Genomic DNA, 15,954 nt, shown 5'->3' with positions numbered 1-15,954 from the left:
TTTCCATATCAAATGTGACCATGTTTGGCTGGATGAACTAGAGAGCTGCTGAAACCTCCTTGTGTCCCGACTCCCTAGTAGATCTTTGTGTTTCTTTATCATTCATGTCTTGTCATTGCAGGTCTCCTTCCTATTAATAATGAATACAGTATAATTTTGATTGTTTAGTCCAGGAATATTATCTTTTGGTTACACGTACCCCTGATAAACCAGCGACATAGCAGTTGCAGGGACTGTAAATTTTACTGAAGCTTTTCAATGGTTGACCCATGAAAATAAAGAAATTATTTGAATTCCTCTCTGTATCAATGTAATAAAATGTACAAATCTAAAACATGTTCTGGTCACTGTCAATGAACCTTACTTGTGTATTAATAAACACATGCTACTGTTAAATGAAATGCAAATTAAATTTATTTTTACTGTACGCTGTCAATTCTGCATTGCCACTTATTATGCAAAGTAAATCAGCATCAAGCTTGGTACTAATGGGGCACTAATGAAATTAGTTCATAACATGCACAGGAATTAAATACTATGTTTTATACCAACATTATTACAAATTTAGCATTCAGTAAAGTATTTTTTATGAGTGGTGGACTTCAGCTGACCTGATTGTTTTTGCTATTTGGTTTGACTGGTTTAAAAGAGGTTCCATTATTTAAAAAAAAATCACATTACAGGTGTTTTCCACTTTCCAAAAATACGACCCCAATTTCTTACATACAGAAAAAGCACCAAATGTAGCATGTACTCACTTTCCCAAGGTCCAGCTCCAGGTCTTCACAGTTGCCCTCGTTTACTAAAGTGTACATTACTGCTGCAGCTAATCACAGCAGCTTTGTTCTTGTAGGCAGGACATGCCACTGAGTTTGATGATTAGATGCAGCGGTGATATGCACTGGAGTCATGACATCAATGAACAATAAGTCAATAAATCCCAAAAGCAGTCACCCCGAGGATGGTGAGAAGCGGCTTCGTTTTCTATTTTATAAGTAAACAAGCCTTTGGGGCCATATTTTTAATGTGGGAAACTTCTTTATTAATATTAATAAATAGCAATAATATATTTACCATTGTTTATCCGAAAATTCTGTGCTGCTTATATAAATAACTAGATGGTGGCCCGATTCTAACGCATCGGGTATTCTAGAATATGCATGTCCACGTAGTATATTGCCCAGCCACGTAGTATATTGCCCAGTCACGTAGTATATTGCCCAGCTACATAGTATATTTTCCCAGCCATGTAGTATATTGCCCAGCCACGTAGTATATTGCCCAGTCATGTAGTATATTGCCCAGCCACGTAGTATATTGCCCAGTCATGTAGTATATTGCCCAGTCACGTAGTATATTGCCCAGCCACGTAGTATATTGCCCAGTCATGTAGTATATTGCCCAGCCACGTAGTATATTGCCCAGCCACGTAGTATATTGCCCAGTCACGTAGTATATTGCCCAGCCACGTAGTATATTGCCCAGTCATGTAGTATATTGCCCAGTCACTTAGTATATTGCCCAGCCACGTAGTATATTGCCCAGCCACGTAGTATATTGCTCAGCCACGTAGTATATTGCCCAGCCACGTATTATATTGCCCAGCCACATAGTATATTGCCCAGTCACTTAGTATATTGCCCAGCCACGTAGTATATTGCCCAGCCACATAGTATATTGCACAGCGACGGAGTATACAGCACAGAGCCATGTAGTATACAGACTTAAAATAAAAAATAAACATATACTCACCCTCCGTTGAAGTCCTGGCCCTGTGTGCGGTACACGCGGCAGCTTCCGGTCCCAGGGTTGGTATGGGCGCAGGACCTGTGATGACGTCGCGGTCACATAACCGTGACGTCATGGCAGGTCTTTCGCGCAGGACCTGTCATGACATCACGGTCACATGACCGAGACGTCATGGCAGGTCCTTGTCGCATATCATCCTTGCCACCGGAACCTGCCGCTTGAATGGGTCGGTCACCGGAGCATCGCGAGGAGCGGGAAAGGCGCCGGAATGTGAGTATATGATGATTTTTTATTTTTTAAAATATTTTTAACATTAGATCTTTTTACTATTGAGGCTGCATAGGCAGCCTCAATAGTAAAAAAGTTGGTCACACAGGGTTAATGGCAGCGTTAATGGAGTGCGTTACACCGCGGCATAATGCGGTCCATTAGCGCTGGCATTAACCCTGTGTGAGGGCTGACTGGAGGGGAGTACGGAGCGGGCACTGACTGCGGGGAGGAAGGAGCGGCCATTTTCTTCCAGACTGTGCCCGTCACTGATTGGTCGTGGCTGTTTTGCCACGACCAATCAGCGACTTGGATTACCATGACAGACAGAGGCCGCGACCAATGAATATCCGTGACAGAAAGAAGGACAGACAGAAAGACGGAAGTGACCCTTAGACAATTATATAGTAGATTCAGCAGTATATGCTTACTTTACATTTTACTTTATACATATATGTCATGGCTCGACTCCAGGGTTCGATCTAGTGACCTCTAGCTGTGGTCGGGTTCCGTCTCTGTTGGATCACAACCTGTGTTGTCTCTGGCCAAGTGCTAATAATGTTAGTCTTTTCTTTTCTGAGTTGCTGTTATGCAGATGTTTTCACTTCCTTGTTTGGCTTGTCCTATTACATCTTGGGAGGGGCTATTTATACTCACCATGTACATGCAGTCCTTGCTGGCTATCCCAGGTTACATGGATGTTTGGAGTCCCAGCTCCCCAGTCATGGATTATATTGCTGAAGTTGTTGTCAGTTACACTCTCAGTATAGTTGAGAATGCAGTTAAGGACACTCAGGGTCAGCTGTCGTTGAGTGTGGGTGCCATTGTGTAATTTTAGGGTGCCAACTCCACCGTCATGCAGGGGCAAATCAGGGACAAGTTAGGGATTTACCTAGTCTGTATAGTAACCTGTGGTATGTAAGTTTAGTAGTGGGCTAGTAATACAGGAGCTAAGCTAGGAGGTGTAGTGGGTGCGTAGTGCTTTAGCTAGGCTCAGAGGAGTAGTGGGTGAGTAATACTGGTGCATCCTTATACACCTCCCAAAAATGGAACATCACTGCTGACATTCCTTTAATATGGCAATGTTAAGGGACTGTATAACATGTAACCAACTGAGATGGCATCATCAGCTGGATCACAAAATTACTTGAGGGGTCTTGTAACTGCATTTAAGAAGCATAGGAAGAGGGTACTTTATCGTAAGTGTAAGTAAATGACAGGCTGGGAACCTTTTAGAGACCGAGTGCAATTCATAACCAACTTATTTTTCGCAAAGTGCCAGCATGGCAATTTAACCTGAATATTGAGGTCTTGGTCTCCATCTTCCTGTAATGTCCCCCATTCTGGTATAATGTCCCCATTCTGGTATAATGTGCTCAACTTGGTGTAATGTCCCCATTCTGTATATAATGTCCCCAATTCTGGAATAGTATCACTCATGGTGGTATAATGTCTCCATTCTGGTATTCACATTGCAGTCCTTTGGTCTGACCTTAGCAGGGCACAGAGAAGTTCGCCTACTCAGGAGCGTGATTGAGGGACACTGTGGATGACATAAGATGTGTCATTCACATGAACCAAGCAGGAGAACAGTGATTGTGACGAGAGAGGAGGTGCCGAAGCCAGACCAGCGTCACCCATTGGATTGCACTGTGCCATATGGGGACTTGTATCCAGCTTTCTAGAATGCTGTGAAAGAGGCCTTAAGGGTTGTGGCTATAGTTTATATTGGGAAAACCTCGCAACAGTTTCCCTTGAACCGTTCAGCAATTTGATCTGTGCCTGAACCCTTATATCTTTGATACACTATAAGTATATATAAATCTGTTTACAAGTGAAATATAAAGATTCCACTAATACTCAACTTTTGGAATAAAGAATATTTGGTTCTGAAACAATCTATATAGTTTGTGGACACAATCTCTTTCTTTCATGCTTTGGGCTACCATAGGTCTCAACATTTTGAAACACAGTCTTATTAATAGTACATTTTATTACTGTAAAATGTGGTCAAGCACATCTCAGTCATTTACAGTAAAAGAGTTGTAATTTTTTCACAGCTAACAATGTTCCTAGGTGTTTTCTAGAAAATCACAGATGACCCCCTTACCCTTTTCTTCTTTGTCCCTTACATAATGCACCATCATCAGTCATAAAACTCTGGACATTTAGAGCAGGGACCCCAATTAATAGCAGTCAGGACTGCTGCCCAAGAGCCAGTATATTGTGTTTAATTCTCTCAAATGCATTCAGGTAAGGGATTATAGGAAAAATTGTATTATCTTTATCCTGCAATTTAACATAAAAATAATATCCTGCACTAACATCCAGAGGATAATACCACAATTTCATCCTGGTTATAGCTGGGTGGATGGAGAACATACATAATAACAGCTTTTGAAGTGAAACAGCACTAAATGCTTCGCCTTTTACCACTCCGCTTAGCTCATTTATAGAACGGAAAGTAAAAATGCATAAATATGATTATAAAGGACTTCTACAGACTCTGTGCTTGCTACAGTCAGGACATTCACACAAGGGTCTGCTGTCGAGGCTACTAAAGATACTCATTTCTAATAACGAAGCCCACCAAAAAATTAGTATTTTGAGCCTGACTTTTGCCCACTTACCCCAATAGGAAAAATAAACCCCCTCCACCCAAATAAACTGGTGCAGTCAACATTAAATAACCCAAAAAATGAATCGAATGTTCACATGGAGTATTCTGGCTATAAAAATCTACAGAAATGTAAAAGTGGAAAAAATAGTTTTTGCCTTGTTTTTGGAATGTTTTTTATGCATGGGATGTTTTTTCCTGCTTCTTTTACTCAAGTAGCCAAAGTTGGAGCTACCCTCATTCCAGTGATGTCTCACCTACTGGACATGTTGTATTTTTGATACAATCTTTGTTTTATCTGCTGCAAACAGGGGAGTAACGTTCCTGGTCACAGATGTCTCGACCACAACCTGGCCCGAGTGTGTGAGGACCCGTGCGGATGAGCAGTCCACCAATGCCAGCAGAAACTTCAACTGGATTTATGGCTTCAGATGCACATCCTGGTGAAGTGTATTGCAGCGCACAGACCCATCAGGTCTGTGCGCCGCAATACACGCTGCCGGCCAATCAGAGGCGAGCAGCTAAAGTTGCTTCCACGCTGAAGTCAGTTGAAGGCCTTTATGCATTAAAGAACAGTGGCAGAGCTGGGGACATAAACCAGCATGAGGCCCTGGATTAAGGACATAATACCAGCTTGGGGCCCAGGATAAGGGACTTATTACTATCATGGAGCCCAGGATAAGGGACATATTACTACCATTTTTCCCAGGATAAAGGACCTATTATCAGGATGGGGAACAGGAGAATGGATGTATATCAGGACTAGAGACATAATACTGTACCTTAATTGGGCCCAGGATAAGGGACATATACCAGATATAAGGGACAGAATACCAGCGTGGGGCCCAGGATAAGGGACATATACCAGGATAAGGTACATACTACCAGGCAGGGGGATATATATACCAGATGGGGCCCAGAATAAGGTACATATGTACTTGTGTGTATATATATATATATATATATATATACTGTATATATATATATATGTATATACATATATATATATATATATATATATCAGGATGGGGAATATATGTGTTATGAACTGGTGGTTTAGGAGCAACATGGGACGAGCTCTGAAGGAGGTGGTACCTCTACTGACCGCAGTCCCTAAGCTCAACACAACACTAGAAGTAGCCGTGGGATGCTCCTGTCACTCCCTAGGCACCTCATCACAGCCTGAGAATTACCTACCCCTAAAGATAGAAACAGGAAAACTATCTTGCCTCAGAGAAAGTCCCCAAAGGATAGATAGCCCCCCACAAGTAATGACTGTGAGTGGAGAGGGAAAAGACATACACAGAATGAAACCAGGATGTAGCACAGGAGGCCAGTCTAGCTAGATAGATAGGACAGGATGGAATACTGTGCGGTCAGTATTAAAAACTACAAAAAACCACACAGAGTTTACAAAAATCTCCACACCTGACTAAAGGTGTGGAGGGTAAATCTGCTTTTCAGAGCTTCCAGCTTAACTGAATTAATCCATACTGACAAGCTGGACAAAACATAGAATGCACAGAATGAATAAGTCCACAACATGTGGACAGAAAAGAGCAAAGCAAGGACTTATCTTTGCTGAACTGGTCAGGATATCAGGGAAATCCAAGCAAAGATGTGAATCCAACCAGGAACCATTGACAAGTGGCACTGGCTGAAGGGAAGAGCCAGGCATAAATAGCCGAGCAGAAAGACAATCAGTGGAAGCAGCTGCAGACTGCTAAATCCAAGGAGCAGCCATTCCACTTAAAACCACCGGAGGGAGCCCAAGAGCAGAACTCACAAAAGTGCCACTTACAACCACCGGAGGGAGCCCAAGAGCGGAATTCACAACAGTACCCCCCCCTTGATGAGGGGTCACCGAACCCTCACCAGAGCCCCCAGGTCGATCAGGACGAGCCAAGTGAAAAGCACGAACCCACAACATGTGGACAGAAAAGAGCAAAGCAAGGACTTATCTTTGCTGAACTGGTCAGGATATCAGGGAAATCCAAGCAAAGATGTGAATCCAACCAGGAACCATTGACAAGTGGCACTGGCTGAAGGGAAGAGCTAGGCATAAATAGCCGAGCAGAAAGACAATCAGTGGAAGCAGCTGCAGACTGCTAAATCCAAGGAGCAGCCATTCCACTTAAAACCACCGGAGGGAGCCCAAGAGCAGAACTCATAAAAGTGCCACTTACAACCACCGGAGGGAGCCCAAGAGCGGAATTCACAACATATAAGTACTTGGATGGGGGATATATGTATTAGGATGGGGCCCAGGCATAATAAAGGACATATATACTGTACCAGGGTAGGTGGTATATATAGTATATCAGGATTGAGGCCATATATATATACCAGGATATGGCTAGGCCCCGGTCCAAATCTTGCATGGCCAACCGGATTCTAGTTACGCCACTGGCTGCAGATCTGCCAGTTCTCTGAGCTCTGTATAACCCGACTCACACTGCTGATTGGCATCTTTCTGTGTAGGCAGAAAGCTGCCAATCATAGGTGGCGATGGGGTCATACAGAGCTCGTGATGTGGAGGACTACATGGCAGCAGGTTTACTAGTCCTCCATTGATAATCTGCTGATAAAGAAGTGATTTTATCAAAACTATAGCGAGCAGCCTAGTAAGTGACACATTGCTGGGATCAGGGTCTCTGTGTGTACATTATGCTCCTCTCAGATTTGGTGGCAAAAGCCTGGTGACTGTTTCCCTTTAAGGCAGACACAACTCAATAATCAACATGTTGCTTTTTTCCACGCTGAAAAAAAAAAGCACCATGCGGTGTTTTCTCATCAAAATCAACAGAAAGCTTATTCAAAGCGTATTAGAAGTTGTATTTGAATCTGGGCTTCGGAAACTCTTTTCTGTGTAGACGTGCTGCTAAGCCAGTTGGATTCATTCTACAGCGTAGCAATATACGGCATATAACAGACGTACCTATTGACTACGTTTTAGCTGTGATTTAGGTTACAAAATCATTATTCTTCACCATTGACAATACTTATTTCCAATTTATTGCTATCCCTAAAGGACATTTCCCATTTTCTTCCAAAATACTTTGCTAGAGATAATAAAATAATAGGTGCTATTAATCTATCTGGAAGACAATTGCTGACTCGGATAGCGTGTACATGACCCGCAGAGCCTCTCCCCTCCTCCATTAGAGCTGTGCTAGCTAGAACAAATCTGAGCTGTCTGCTACTTAAAGTATCAATGTGTATGGTAAAGGTTAATTAATGATTATGCCATTACAAGCTCACCCATGCTAAGAGGCCACTAAGCCTTCAATGACTGCAATTGATTGTAAGGGAAGTGTCTGACTTTCAGAGGGAATCAAAGGGCATTAGGGAAAGTTTCTATGTGTCTGAAGAAGCTGTTCTTCTAAAAGCAGTGGGGCCAAGTGAACCTACATGGCTCATTACTGCGACCCTATGGGAACGTTGTATTTCACCATCATAATTTCTGAATTTGAATTTTTTTGTGAAGCTGAAATCTGTTAAGGAGTTTTTCCAGTTTTGGAAAGCCCTGTTCCCGCCTCCCGCTGCAGTTAAAAAACAACAACTGCCTTTTACTCATCCTCCTCCAGTCCAGCGTTGAGTCTCTACCGCCATCTTGACGTTGTTGCAGCCAGTAGCTGAGCTTAGCAGTCGGAGCTGCTGAACTCCCTGATTGGCTGCCTCGCTGTCACCATGACATCATTGCTGCGGCATCGGGAGAAGCGGCAGAGACTCATCACTGGACTACAGGAGGGTGATAAAGGGTGATTTGCTTTTTCAATCAAACTGCAACCACTACACATTTTTGATCACTTAGGGTACATGCCCCACAATCCGGAGTTGCTGCGGGTTTAACGCTGCATATTTATGTTGCATCAAACCCGCATGTTGATTTCTCTTGCAGAGGCGCGAGCCTCCACAACAGAAATTACATCCCTAGAATGGAAGCCCCCCCCAATATTACCTCCTGTCAGTGTATCGCCGGCGGTTGGATAGAGCGGTCACATCTCCTGATGTGACTGTTCTACACGTCCGTGGGACAATCTGGATTACCTGGACTACTGCGGACAGGGAGTATATGTTGGTTTATTATTTTACATTATTTCTAGAAGAGAGGGCATCAGGGATTTGGTGTGAGGTGAGTATAATGTTTTTTTTAATTTTTATGTGAATATGTATTTAATTTTCCTTTTTTTAAACTGTGAGCAGAGGCAGCGGCAGATGATACTACTCTCCCATCAGCGGCACCTGCTGTCACTGTTATCAGTGACGGCAGACATAGTTCGATGGGAGCAGTAGTCTCATGGGCCCACGCCTGCTTTTTTACCGAAGGTAATCGCTGTGGGTCACAGTCAGCTGTGGAATCACGCTGACATCTGCCAGCATGATCCTGCAGCGCTATGACCGACTGTACCGGTGGTAGCATTACCGCACATAGCCGCTCACACACACACAGACATCTGCACACACAGACACGTCACCCGCATACAGCCGCACACACACACAGACACCCGCACACACACACCCGCAGACAGACCCGCACATATTCTACGTCCACACACACATTCTCCGCCCTCTTCTTACTTCTGACATGATTTCCTTTCTGCAGCGTTTTTGCCAGCAAATCCGCAGACCTTTTTATACCTGCGGTTTGCTGCGGATTTGACTGACTCAATGGAAGTCAATGAGTGCAGAAACATTGCAGATCCGCAAAAAGAATTGGGTTGTCCACCGTGGACAAGTTCTATCTGTTAGTAGGGACCCTTGAGAATAAGCTGATCCCCCTTCCTTGTGGGCCCCAAGCTGCTGGACTATCATTTTTATCAGTGGTGGAATGTAAGCATGTAACACTTGGGACAATACATGTCTCTTCACTACTGAAATGATAGCATTATTCCTGGGGGCTAGTGATAACCCGAGTATTACCAGCACTTTTATAGCAGGCGTATGCTGATGTTTCCGTTCTTTTCCTGAAGTTGCAGTGAACGTTTGTTGCCGTACTTCTGCACATAATAATTGAATTTGTCATTCCAATCTGTTTGTTGTTATTGTAGCATATTATTCAGTGATGCATCATTTAATGTTACAACCAGTTTACAAGACTTATGTACTCAAGGCCAATTGGATTAAATGATTTTCATCCTTTACCAGACTAACAGATGTGTAGTAACCTGTATAATCTCCTGCAAATCTTCATCCTGCATGTTGGCGGTTGGGCAGCCTCTTCAAAGACTCTTTACTTAGGGATAATGATTATCATTATCATTTTTATTCAGTTTAGCATGTTCCTTATTATGTGTGTGGCCTCCTGACTCCCATTGTCTCTCATAGAAAACACAAGAGTGGCGTAGTACTTTGTAGAGTCGCCTTATTTTCAGTTGCAAGATTTCAACAATATATTAGTACTTACTGTAAAGGGAACCTGTCTCCAGGTCTTACCCACGTCCTCTTAGAGCATTATAATGCAGAGATAGACCCTGATTCTAGTGATGTGTCCTTACTGGGCTGCTTGCTGTAGTTTTGATAAAATCACTTTTTTTCTTACCAGCAGGAGCTTATCACTAGAGGACTAGTAAACTTGCTGCCATGTAGTCCTCTATATCCATGAGCTTTATATAACCTTAGCTCATCGCAAATTGGCAGCTTTGAATCTGTGAATTAGTGCGGTGGGCGGGGTTATAAAGGGCTCAGCATTCAGCGAACTGCAGCAAATAAAACAATGATTTTATTAAAATTACAGCAGGAAGTCGAGTAAGTGATGCATTGCTGGAATCAGGGTCTCTGTCCCTACATCATGCCGCTCTCAGATGAGGTAGCAAAAACCTGGTGACAGATTCCCTTTAAGTGGTTCTTGACCTGGCTGAGAGGGGAGTGGTATGGCATTTTTTTGCTGCCATAGTTGCAGTTTTTATCTGGGTAATATGAATCAGACTGGTTGCTGGTGATACACATCCTAACTACAGCCTTCATTATTCAGTTGCCAGGATCACTTCCCCTGGGCCCCAGTGTGTCTCTTCTAATTCTGGTCTTCAAATTAATGCCATATTAACATAGGGCAAAGGGCAAATTATTCAGAAAATATGCCAATTTGTAAGCGGAAAAATGCATTAACAGCACATCAATTAAAATATTATAATTCTTGGTAAATAATCTTTTTTTTTACAATTAGGTAATATAAAAGATTTCCATGTTTCGATCATTATTGATTATTGGGATGATATTCATCATTTTTCTGCAAGTTACCTTCAGTCGAACAATAATATAAAACAGCTGCTCCAGTCCTGCCTTGTTGTGCTGGCTCAGTTACTAGGCTCATTGCTCATTTCCATTGTAGTACGGGAAGAGTAACCTGCTGTCATGGAGCCCAGTACCAGCTCAATGCAATCACTTTCCATCCATGCAAATCCAGTATAGAGCTAGGTGATTTGTCCAGTCTTTGACTTCTGCTAAGATACTATGCTTGATAAAAAAAATACTACTAAAATAAAATGAATAAACCTAAATATAATTATATTGACAATACTGAAAACTATGAAACAATAATCTAAATATATGTTAATTCATTATAAACTCTACTATCTACCTTCTGCTCATTCCCTTCTACTATATAATTGTCTAAGGGTCACGTCCGTCTGTCTTTCTGTCTGTCCTTCTGTCACGGATATTCATTGGTTGCGGCCTCTGTCATGGAAATCCAAGTCGCTGATTGGTCGCGGCAAAACAGCCACGACCAATCAGCAACGGGCACAGTCCGGAAGAAACTGGCCGCTCCTTACTCCCTACAGTCAGTGCCCGGGGCCCGCATACTCCCCTCCAGTCACCGCTCACACAGGGTTAATGCCGGCGGTAACGGACCGCGTTATGCCGCGGTTAACGCACTCTGTAACCGCTGCTATTAACCCTGTGTGTCCCCAACTTTTTACTATTGATGCTGCCTATGCGGCATCAATAGTAAAAAAATGTAATGTTAAAAATAACTAAAAAACAAAAAACCTGCTATTCTCACCCTCCGTAGTCCACCGAGCCGCTCGTGCCTGCCGCCATCTTCCGTTCCTGGTGATGTATTGCGAAATTACCCAGAAGACTTAGCGCTAAGTCATCTGGGTAGTTTCGCAATGCATCCTGGGAACGGAAGATGGCGACAGCCGCGTGCGTATCTCCGGAGCTTCGGTGGATCCTGCCAGAGGGTGAGTATATAACTATTTTTTATTTTAATTATTTTTTAACAGGGATATGGTGCCCACACTGCTGTATACTACGTGGGCTGTGTTAGATACCGCGTGGCTGCTATATACTACATAGGCAGTGTTATATACTATATGGGCAGTGTGATATACTCTGTGGGCTGTGCAATATATTACGTGGCCACTATTATATACTGCGTGGGCAGTGTTATATACTACGTGGCTGCTATATACTTTGTGGGCTGTGCTATATATTACGTGGCCAGTGTTATATACTGCGTGGCCTGTGTTATATACTATGTCACTTGTGTTATATATTGCGTGGCTGCTATATACTGCGTGGGCTGTGTTATATAGTACGTGGCTGTGTTATATACTGCGTGGCTGCTATATACTGCGTGGGTTGTGTTATATAGTACGTGGCTGTGTTATATACTGCGTGGCTGCTATATACTGCGTGGGCTGTTATAGTACGTGGCTGTGTTATATACTGCGTGGCTGCTATATACTGCGTGGGCTGTGTTATATAGTACATGGCTGTGTTATATACTGCGTGGCCACTGTTATATATTGCGTGGCCTGTATTAACGCATCTGGTATTCTACAATATGTATGTATATAGCAGCCACATAGTATATAGCACAGGTCACATAGTATTTGTCTGCTATATACTACATGGCCTGTGCTATATACTATGTGGCTGCTATTTACATACATAAATACATATCCTAGAATACCCGATGCGTTAGAATCGGACCACCATCTAGTGTTATATAATCAGTATACAATTTCTGAAAAATGCTGTGATGTCCCTCTTTTGATTTTAGACTTGATAAATGCCCTATTCTACACATTTCACATACATTTTTAGCTAACTGTGCCTGTACTGCTTCAGGTTTCTGCCGTGTACCTGTTTAATTGCTGCTGGATATCTTTCCTGCCAGAAAAATCAATATGGCCGCTCAGCTGGCTGAAATCCCTAGGGTTTGTGGAGGTGGCCGGTCATCAGTAGGGGAGAAGGTGTTTCTAGAGCAGCCGTCCTGCTGAGACTGAGCAGATAACGAGCCGCTCATTACTACACGAATGGACTAGAGATTGGAGATTGCGCCTGCCATGCTGACCATACTGTGCCCTTCTTTACTTCTTTTCATTCTCTTTACTATCCTGACAGCTCTTGGATAATAGCATATATACAGTATAAGAAATATGTTTTATGAAAACTACAGCAAGCATCCCAGTAAGTGAAATATCACTGGACTCAGGGTCTCTTTCTATATTATGCTGTTCTTAGAACTGAGAACGCATAGTCTGAGACAACGGCGCAGTGAAGCTGCTGGTCAGAAATGGCAATCAAGCAGGAGCAGATCGCCACCCAAGAATGAAGAAGCGATAGGCTGGGGAGCAGTGTGCTCCTGAACAAACCTTTAAGGCCTCATCATGACTGCTCCGTAGTAGCTTTTCTCAGTCAGTTATACACCTTATACTTCTAGTGACTTTTTCCGGAATGGGAACATTTGTTCCTAGTGTTCTAACACATCAGTTCGGCTCATTCTGTTGACAATTTTTTTGGTTTTCATAGAGAAAATTAAATGTTTTTCATTTCTATGGCATGTATCATTGAATAATCGTATCCCTACGTCCTAACCAATGATATATACCAGGAAACTATGTTTTTACCTAGATCTCCTCTTGCCCTGCACTGAACACATAGTAGGCATAGTAGAATCAAATATCACATAGAATAGACATTTGAGATCCCCGGAGACCTACGGTATTTGTGCTTCGCATTTTGAGTGTTAATAGAGAAAATTGTAAAGACTCATCTGTAGACAAGGACACATGTGTCGGCAGTGGCAGATCCTGCAGAATTGTAATGGCTGATGTTATATGACGTGTTATGCTAGTCATATCCCTTGGAGACATTCGCTTATGGGTTTTTCTTAGCATTATAGTCTATGGCCACGTCGGCGCATACATCCGAATCACGTTTTGCAGGGGGGTTTCGGACGTTCGCCCCGACGGGGCCACTGAGTGTATACTAAACACAATGTGAAAGCACCCTTTCTTTGATATATACGCAGAGTGGAACCCTACCTGGACACCCTCATACCAGCAGCCCATATAACCACTATATCTTTGTCTATATACAGTTATATTGGATGTAGATAGTGTTAATTACTGATCATTTGTTTCTTGGTTTGATGACATTAACAGATGCATTTGTAAAGCACCACTCCAGCGTTCGAAACACCGCAAGTGCCGACACTGGTGGAATGGTGACGACACGGGGCGGTGAGTGCAGGTGTTTCTATTTTGATGGGGGAAAACATTCAGATTCAGATTAGCATTAGCAAACGTAGTCAGAAGGGTCCCTAAAGTCCCCTCCTAAAGAAAATGGCTTTTAATCAAAAGTGGGGTCTGAACTTCCAGGTTGAGGCATCCCGACAACATTCTGCAGCACTCCTCACTGCTCGTTTTGCACCGGCCCAGCACTGCTACACCCATTTCTGAAATAAAAGTAAAGCTTCTGTTTATCCTAAAACACCGCTGGGTTCTCCTGGATATGACTACATCCCATTCAAGTTATAAAAACAATGCTAACATTTACTTATTGCAGCAATTAGGCCGGACAGCATTCATGGGCTGTGCGATTATATAATAATGCTGCATGTATACCTTGCAGATATGTGGCTAACTATATGACATACATTTTACAACTTGATTTAATCTCTGCTGATGTAATTAGGTTATTGCGAAAGCGCCGTTAAAGAGCCATTTCCTTGGCGACCGAGCACTACAAAGAGCGGCTGTGCGCCGCTCGCAGGCTGATAACCTTGCTGTTGGCAAACAGTTTTGCATGAGGCTGATAGAAAATCTCAGATAAATGCGATTGATAACAACTCGCACATAAGACCTACGAACATGAAACAATACTGTATGTAGCCTGTTTTAGGCCGATAACTAGTTGTGAATGCATTGCCCTATTTATTCAGTGTTATATACATGACATGCTGTGACTCTTATAAATATGTAATGATCTGCAGGATATTTGTCTGTTTTATTTAAAAAAAAATCCAATAAGTAAGATAAAAAAATACATCAGTACAGAACATAGGCCTGGCAGCTCCATGCGCCATGTGTATATGGTCTGCTGTACCCTGCTGCTTAACGCAATGTTCTGGTAATTCAAATAATCCCATATTAATAGGTAAACACTTCTCAAAGGTAATACTTATAAATTACATGTTCACCAAGGTTAGAAAGGAATGTTACTATATATATATCTATTTTTTCAAATATTATTTTTATTAATAACTAGCTGAAGAGCCCGGCGTTGCCTGGGCATAGTAAATATCTGTGGTTAGTTATAGCACCTCACTTCTCTTATTTTCCCATCACGCCTCTCATTTTCCCAATCGCATCTTTCATTTTCCCCCTCACATCTTTCATTTTCTCCTCACACCTCTCATTTTCTCCCTCACTCCTCTCATTCCCCCCTAACACTTGTCATTTCGACCTCACATCTGTCATTTTCTGATCACTCCACTATTTTCCCTCACTCCTCTCATTTTGTACTCACACCTCTCATTTTCACCTCAGTATATACATGTTTGTCATCTCCCTTATATATATTATACACCTGTATGTCATCTCCTGTATATAGTATATACCTGTATGTCATCTCCCCTGTATATAGTATATATCTGCTGTGTGTCATCTCCCCTGTATATAGTATATACCTGTATGTCATCTCCTCTTTTATATAGTATATACCTGTATGTCATCTCCTTCTATATATAGTATATACCTGTATGTCATCTCCTCCTGTATATAGTATATACCTGTGTGTCATCTCCCCTGTATATAGTATATATCTGTGTGTCATCTCCTCCTGTATATAGTATATACCTGTATGTCATCTTCTATATATAGCATATACCTGTATGTCATCTCCTCCTGTATATAGTATATACCTGTAGGTCATCTGCTCCTGTATATAGTATATACCTGTGTATCATCTCCTCTTGTATATAGTATATACCTGTATGTCATCTCCTCCTGTATATATATGTACCTGTATGTCATCTCCTCCTCTATATAGTATATACCTGTGTGTCATCTCTCCTGTATATAGTATAT

The 15,954-nt window shown here is 42.3% G+C and overlaps 1 protein-coding gene across 1 annotated transcript in view; it reads left to right on the top strand.

Annotated features, from left to right (window-relative positions):
- LOC138656267 (tomoregulin-1-like) overlaps positions 1-15,954 on the top strand; it is a gene marked incomplete at its 3' end in the record, with an annotated part of 108,188 nt that overhangs the window by 42,155 nt on the left and 50,079 nt on the right. The gene's annotated exons all lie outside the window — the stretch shown is intronic.

Source organism: Ranitomeya imitator, unplaced genomic scaffold (assembly GCF_032444005.1).
Source record: "Ranitomeya imitator isolate aRanImi1 unplaced genomic scaffold, aRanImi1.pri SCAFFOLD_705, whole genome shotgun sequence".
NCBI classification, from domain to species: Eukaryota; Metazoa; Chordata; class Amphibia; order Anura; family Dendrobatidae; genus Ranitomeya; species Ranitomeya imitator.
This window is presented reverse-complemented; position numbering and strand designations above follow the sequence as displayed.